Source organism: Protopterus annectens, chromosome 7.part0 (assembly GCF_019279795.1).
Source record: "Protopterus annectens isolate FY-2018-M chromosome 7.part0, PAN1.0, whole genome shotgun sequence".
Taxonomy (NCBI): domain Eukaryota; kingdom Metazoa; phylum Chordata; order Ceratodontiformes; family Protopteridae; genus Protopterus; species Protopterus annectens.
The window spans coordinates 333,130,496-333,138,351 of record NC_056739.1 but is presented as its reverse complement, the minus strand read 5'-3'; the positions used below and the strand labels follow the sequence as shown (position 1 = coordinate 333,138,351).

General features: G+C 43.4%; 1 protein-coding gene across 1 annotated transcript in view; it reads left to right on the top strand.

The window, feature by feature from the left end:
- The first annotated feature begins 210 nt into the window (after positions 1-210).
- The window catches only part of SLC6A17 (solute carrier family 6 member 17), a 609,379-nt gene continuing 601,733 nt past the window's right edge, over positions 211-7,856 (top strand). The window contains exon 1 of the mRNA XM_044076905.1: positions 211-876. The gene's annotated coding sequence lies outside the window, so the exon portion shown is untranslated. The remainder of the gene's footprint in view (positions 877-7,856) is intronic.

Below are 7,856 nucleotides of genomic sequence, written 5' to 3'. Positions count from 1 at the left end.
ATTATGCTGATCTTGACCCGTTTTGCATCGTCCTTAATTGTTCAAAAATATATGTTGGAAAACCTTTTCTATTACGAGAATTTGAGTAAGGATTATATATGCTTTAGGGTATTTTCTCCCTTTATTTCTGTCCGATTCCTGAGCGAAGACGACGACAGTTATGAAAGACGGTCTTGCCAGCCGCACTGCTACTTTGAAAACTACATCAAACTACAGAAATGGAACATTTTTAATAAAAGGCGATTTTGACAGGAAGAACGTGTTGATAAGCAGGTATGTGCACGGGCATCTCCTGAGACTGCAGCTGATGAAGGCACAAAGCAGCAGTTGATCGTGTAAAGTGGTTTGCCAGCCTTGCCTACTTAAAGCCCCAGACTCGTTATCAGCAGTGCACCCCTCACTCATTGACGTACCAGTGGTGACTCAGGACTGCATCATCTCGGAAACAAGGCCCATTCTGGTCACGATTTTACTTGTACCAAAACACGTCTCCTTAAAGCCGTGATAATCAAACTCCCGCACCCAATTGTTAAAGCCTTGCATGGAGAAGCAGCATCGCCAAACTGTATCTACAGTAGCGTGGACCCGTGACCTGCTGACCAACATCGGGTTCCCTTTAAAAATAATATGCAACCTGGCCTGCTGTTAGGTATTAATAAATTAGGGGGTGTGTGAGCGGTGGGACGTGCGTCAGACCCATCTCAGCCTCTCGGACCAGGTTCTTTAAAGCAAGGGTTTACAGCCGTTTTCAGTATTTTCCAAGACTTGGATATCCAGATCTGTTTGGTAAAGTTACATTTAAAGAAACTCCTCTTTTTCTGTGGATTTGTCAGTTCGTGTTCTGAAATGGCCAGAAACACAACAGCAGATTAGAAGGTAAGACTTTTAATTAGTCAGTTACTCCTTACCTTGTTGCGTGTGTTCACCCTCTTACAACTAATGATAAGTCGTTAAGTGATGCAGCTGGACCATTTCTAATGTCCTGCTAGTTTTGGACAAGCATTTTCTCCGTCGCTACGATGCATATATAGGTGACCATGAAAGCGTTTGTTTGTACCTGCACACACAGTTCATCAGGTTTACTATGAAAGCTAAACCTTGTGACAAGGATTTAAGCTTAAATTTACACTACACACCTGCATGTGCATATTCTGTTAGGGTTAGTCTGCTAATATGAATTGCGTTTTGCACTACAGTATGAAGAGTGGGAGTTTGTGCAATTCAAATGGCTGGCTTGATAAATCTGTGTTTAATTTCTCATGTACTTAAATAGCGGGGACAGAAAAACATTGTTTGCTTCTATTTTTGAAATGGGGGCGTGCCTGTTTTTGAAGGGTTCCCTCTAGGGTCGAATCTTAATCTAGGTAAACGATATAGGTATAGCCTAAAGAAATTCAAGGCGCACAAATGAAAAGTTCAACGTGTAGCCCAGCTTTTTTTTTTTTTTGCTCTCTAAAATGCTGCTGCTGTAGGTGTTTCATCCATTCGTCATTGTAAACAGGAGCCCGGTGCCAACGAAAATTCTTTAGATATCCGTTTGCTTAACCGAACTTAGTACTAACTTGGCAGTTCTGAATAAACGCTGGCCTTTTTCGTCTTGACCTTGAGCTCTATTATTTAATAATAATCAATGAAAACGTCAGCGGTTTTAAAACCTTCGTAATGCAGAGGGAGTTGACAAAAATACACCGGTAATGTTATATTTTTGCTATACCCCCCCCCCCCCATTTAAATGTGCAGGATGCATATCGTGTGATTAGACAATTTAAAACATCGTAAATGAAATACATTAACATTTAGAGATTGCCAAGGTTGCTGTCCCTAGCTGAAATCATGCTCAAGTTGTACTACTGCTTAGGGTAATGTTTATCTTGAGTCGTATTTCCATTGCCCTTGAAGTAAGGTGAATCATCTGGGAGAGCCATGAATATGCATGTGGGGTAGTCCTTTTAGGATCCAGCTACTGAGCACATATCAAAGTCTTGTCCATACCTCTTAAATGTCCAGATTTTCGGAGAATGTCAGAGATTTGCCTCTTATTTTGGTCTGTTTCTCATAAAATTGTGGTTTTAAAACATTGGCAAACCTTTGAGGACTGAAGTCAGAAAATAATTGGAGACATTTAAGTTTCAGACTTTGTATCCTTCAGAAAATTGCTAATGCAAAATCTGTTGTTCCATCAACTTCTAAGTTTGTAAGATCCCCATGTTTTTGGGCCTTTGTCCATCGGTATTTGTGGCTTTGTCCAGATTTCTTGCTCCAAGTGGTTGAGACTTATGGTCTTGTCATTTATTCCGATAGCTGATGTGTTTCCAACAGATTATGTCGAAGGTCGTCACAGAGCATACTCATGCTCAACTGAGTACAGTTTTCACACCTTGTATAAGCATCAGAACTCCTCCGTTGTAGCCGGGCATGTGAAATAATATCACGAACTATTTAGGTGCACAGCTTGTTTAGAAATAGATACATTCCACTGAAAAACAGTTTTTTGAGGTTATGGAGTGCAACATGGAAATGTGCCCGCATTGCTCAAATGTAAAGGAGAGAGCGACATTTGTAGGATATTTACATTTTTATATGCTGCTTTGTTGGAGTGGCGGTTGGGGATAAATAGTCTGAGACCAGGGGGTGCAAAAGTTTCTGGGTACACTCATGACAGTGTGCCTCATTTGCTAATTTCCAGAACTAACAGTAACACAACCAAGTAGTGGTTAAAACACAGGGAAGTGCTGATGACGTTTTTCTGCCATCAGTGGCATGCTTCATTTCCCCTAGGGTACGCAGAATAACATCCGTAGAGCACCGCCTTCACTAACAAGGAAAAGAAGGCGGGAATGTGTTATGCTCAGCAGGATGCTTTGAATCATGAGTTTTCCCATGACAACGTTAGTTACACAGATATATTCCTTTTGTTTGAATTGCTTCCGGACAAGAGTTTCTCTTCTTTATCTGTAATTAAACTCAAGACTTGGTTGGCAGATTATTTTAGGAATATGCATGTCCCTTGCATAGTTCTCAACCACAATTCTTTAGAACGTGGAACACTGCCTCTCATATTGTGTAACAAACGGGCAAAAGGAGGGGCACATACTAATAGCTTAATAACTTCAGCTAGGAAGATCATAGGATGGTTAAACTGTGTTACTTTATACTTATTAAACATTCTTTTTTGATGAATGAATATGACTCAGTACTTACCCTGGATATCAGTTTAAAACATTTTAACACTGAATACGTGGCAGGCCCTTTCAATGTGGAACAATGAGGAACATGGGTTTAAGACTCAAAATGAGGAACGTTCCTCGTAATCAGGTGCACTTGAGAGGCACAGTCCCTTAATATGCCATTTAGTAAAATACCCTAATGGGAGAGATCTTCCACGTGCATGCGATGTGGGCAGAACTGGTTCATAAATAACGTATAACTACAACCTTACCCAAGCTAGACAGTTCACTGGCTTTTCTGCTTGTTAGTTTTTGTCTTAGTGTGTGACCTTAAAGTTTTCCGTATAGTGAAATGGCTTGGTGTTGTAGGTTTCTAACGTTTCAGTATCAGTACCACAGTGATATGGATCTGTGGACTACTCGCACTCACACAGAAAGAGGCGTGTTGTCCTGGACTGCGCATGCGTACTTTGATATGGTGTTGTCCATGGTGCTGAATAAAGGTTGAGTAGCTGCTTGCAGAACTAGTGCTGATCTGGTCCATTCTTCCAGATGTCCTTCGTGGTTCACTGTTGCAGTCATGACTGTAGGGTTCTTCCTGCCAGCAGCAGCCCTCGATCGGCCAGAATCCCAAAGTCTGGACTGGGCGTCAGCTGAGGTCGCTTTTATCCTGACGTCAATGCGCCAGGAAGTATAAAGACCTCAGCCGATGCCATTACCCCCAGTCTTTCTTGCAGCGCGGTGCGCTGAGCAGTTCGCTGATGCCGGTCGGCCTACTCCTGTCTGTTTTTGGATTTACTTCCAGGATTTTTTGTTTTTTAAGATAAGTACCCCGTTGGGGAGGTCTTTTTCTTGCTCCAGTCAGATGTCAGAAAAACTTAATAATTGTATTTCTTGTGGGAAACAAATACCTCATAGGGATTTTCACTCTTATTGTATTCCCTGCCTGGGGCCTGACCATGATGTTGCTAATTGTGGGTGTTGTGCTAGAGTTAATCAGCGTACTATTAGGCATAGGTATAACTTTGCCTTCTATTATTTTGGTAAAAAGGTTTAATTATAATATGTCTTCGGATTCTTTTCCGGCTTCTGGTGTGTTTAAAAGGTGCAAAGATAAAGACAGGCCTCCGAGGTCCAAAGCAGAGGATATTACTCAGTTATTGCCAGTTGCTGGTTCTTCGGTCGTCAGTGAGGCGCCTTTGCAGCCCCTGTCGTCCGCCTCTTTTGAACCAACTGCCTGTACCAACTCCGGTGTGGAGCTGATGGGGCCTTCAGAATTGCCTGGGAATGGACCTTCGGATACTACTCCCTCAGTTGGGTCTGGAGCCGGTAGGCAGGTACCGGCTTCTGAGGGAGTTTTCAGGCCTTCACAGCTTCAAGTAAATATGGACTCAGTTTTGCAGTCTAAGACAATGACTACGGCTCCAGCTAAAAAGAAATGGCAAGCACAGATGCCTTTTGATCAGGGTCCTAGGCCTCAAAGGCAGATGCTTAGGATGGCTGAAGATTTGTCATCTATGATCAGGGGTTCTCATCCCCCTCCTGACAAAAAGCCTAGATTACAGTCCGATTATGATTCTTCAGACCAAATTTCTGTTTCTTCTGCTTCTTGCCTTGAGCACGATTGTTCCTTTCCTCCTTAAGAGGATTCTGATGCTGAAGATTCCTTTCCTTCAGCCTCTCCTCCTGAGGATTATTCTTTTGGTGAAACTTTGCGTGATATGAGGGAGCATTTTCACTGGGAAGGGCAGGAATTCTCTGAAACCAAGAAAAGGCTTAGGGGTTTTCTTCTTCTCCCTCAGCATAAGCCTCTTGCTATTCCTCCTGTATTGAACATTGTAGATGATGTTTTTTCAGAAGCTTCCTTCTCTCCTGATTCTTTTTCCCCTACTCTGGTCAAACCAGATAGGTATTATAGGGTTCTAGATTCTCACAAGTTTCTTTTTAAGAATCTTTCACCTGATCTGGAAACAATTTCTCAGGGCCCTAAGGGTGTTAAGGCAGCCTCTGCTAAACATCCTATTCCCTCTGACTGAGAGTCCAGGGCTTTGGTAAGATGGGGTAAAAAAGTTTATACTTCTGCTACATTGTCTATTAGAGCTTTGAACTGTCAATTTCATATGCTAAAGTATCAGCAATACCTTTTGTCTGTATTTAAACAAAATATGTCAGCTGTTTCTGTTGTTGCGGATGACAAGGAGTTACAGGATTTATTGCATGCTATTGAACAAGTGAGTAAACGTACCCTGCATTGTTGTTTTGATTCTTTGGAAGCTTCTTGTAGGGCTGCGACAACTGGTGCAGTTATTAGAAGACAAGCTTGCCAGATCAGGTTAAAGCCAAACTTTTGGATGCCCCTTTGCAGCACAATGGTTTGTTTGGGGCCAAAGCTGAAGAGGTATTAAAGAAAATGGAGGACAAAGCCAAATCCATGCAAACAGTTAAGGATTTTCTACAGGTGCAACCTCCTAGATTTAGCAGGCACTGGCCAGCTAAACCTTGGTCCTTTCTGAGCTTGGACAGGCCTCAGAGAAGCAGATTCAGGCATTCCAGAGGTAGGGGACAGGCACAAACCCTTTTTAGGAATAGGCAGTGGCATGCCCCCTCTCCCAAAGGTGGTGAAGATAAGTCTCAACCCTACTGTCTTTATGACTCTCCCTTTCTGGTTCCAGGGGCTCCTCTCCTGGAAGCACCTTTGGGAGGAAAGATTTCTCTTTTTTATCAAAATTGGAGCCACATAACCCGGGACAAATGGGTTCTGGACATAGTCTCAAGAGGTTACAGATTTCATTTCCACACCTTGCCAAGACCGAACGGTTGGCCAGATCTGCCGAATCATCAATGGGCAGAGGCACAACTGCAGGTTCAGTCCCTCTTAGCTATGAGGGCCATAGAATTGGTACCAAATTTAGAAATAGGGCAAGGTTTTTATTCAAGACTTTTCCTGGTTCCCAGGAAGGAAAATTTGTGGAGACCAATCCTGGACCTTTCCATACTAAACACCTTCCTAGATGTACCAAAATTCAAGATGCTCACTCTGCAGCAGCTGCTGCCTATGTTGGGCAAGAACGCTTGGATGGTGACTCTGGACTTAAAGGAAGCTTACCTGCATATTCCTATAAGGCGAGAGTGCAGAAGGTATCTGAGATTCAAAGTGGGCTCGAAGCATTACCAGTTCTCTGTGCTGCCCTTTGGCTTATCTACTGCACCCAGGGTCTTTACAAAGTGCCTGGCACCAGTAATGGCATTTTGCAGACAGAAGGGGATTAAAATATACCCTTATCTGGATGACTGTCTTATTCAAGCAGACGACAAAGACACTCTACTTCAGCATCTAGCTTTTGTGCAGCATCTTCTACAGTACCTCGGATTCACAGTGAATCTAAAAAAGTCAAATCTGGTGCCCACACAACAGATTACTTTCCTGGGTGCTCTTCCGAGTACTACAACCCAGATGGTTTCCTTGACACCAGACAAAAAAGCTCAACTGGCTTCTTCTTTCCAACACCTGGCTTCAATGAAACAGCTGACTGCAAGAAAGGTTCTGCAGGCTTTAGGTTACATGACTTCCTGCATTCTCCTAATACCATATGCAAGACTGCATATGAGGAAACTACAGTGGTACCTCAAGAGTGTGTGGTCTCAGCATTACCACAGTTTGGAAACAGTGATCACGATTTTGCCTTGTCTACAGCAAGAGTTTCTTTGGTGGGCCGAAGCCTGTCTGCAGAACAAGGGGAGGCCTTTTTGTCCTCCACCAACCAACCAAGTTCTGACAACAGATGCTTCAGATTATGCCTGGGGAGCCCACATGCATGGGAGATGTCTTCAGGGTGTTTGGACAAAGGAGCAAATTCACCTGCACATAAATTTGAAGGAGATGCTTGCTGTACAGAATGCTCTGATAGCCTTCAAGGACTTTCTTCTACCAGGGCAATTGTTGATATAGATGGACAACACTACAGTGATGTGGTACATAAACAAGCAGGGGGGCTCTCACTCTTACCCCCTGTGCAGGTTAGCCATGGCTCTGTGGTACACTGCACTGACCTGCAGAGTCCACTTACAGGCACAATTCCTGCCAGGAAAAGACAACACTCTGGCAGACACATTGAGCAGGACACTTTCAGATCCACACGAATGGATGTTGGATGTTCGGATATTCAGGATGATAGAACAGGCATGGGGATGTCCGGACATAGATCTTTTTGCATCCTCTCAGAATCATCAACTTCCAACATTCTGCACCAGGACCTACCACAAACTAGCATGTCAAGTGGATGCCCTCTCATTCAGTTGGAAACACCTCTCAGTATATGCTTTTCCTCCTTTTCCTCTTCTACCTCGGGTACTTCTGAAGATAAAACAGGACAGATCGTAAATGATTTTACTGGCTCCCAATTGGCCTCGGCAATTCTGGTATTCCACTCTGATGAACCTGGTTCAGGAGCCTCCCTGGATTCTGCCTCAAATCCCTCATCTACTGTCTCAACGGGACAGCCGGATACTGCGCAGTCATGTCAAAACTCTGAATCTAGCTGCCTGGTGGATCCAGGGTCTGTAAACACCTCTACCCTTTCCAAACAGGTAATGGATGTAATCCTTGAAGCTAGACGACCCAGCACTAGGAAATCTTATGCAGGTTAATGGAAAAGATTTTGCTCCTGGAATCAGGTCCAAGGTGGTGAT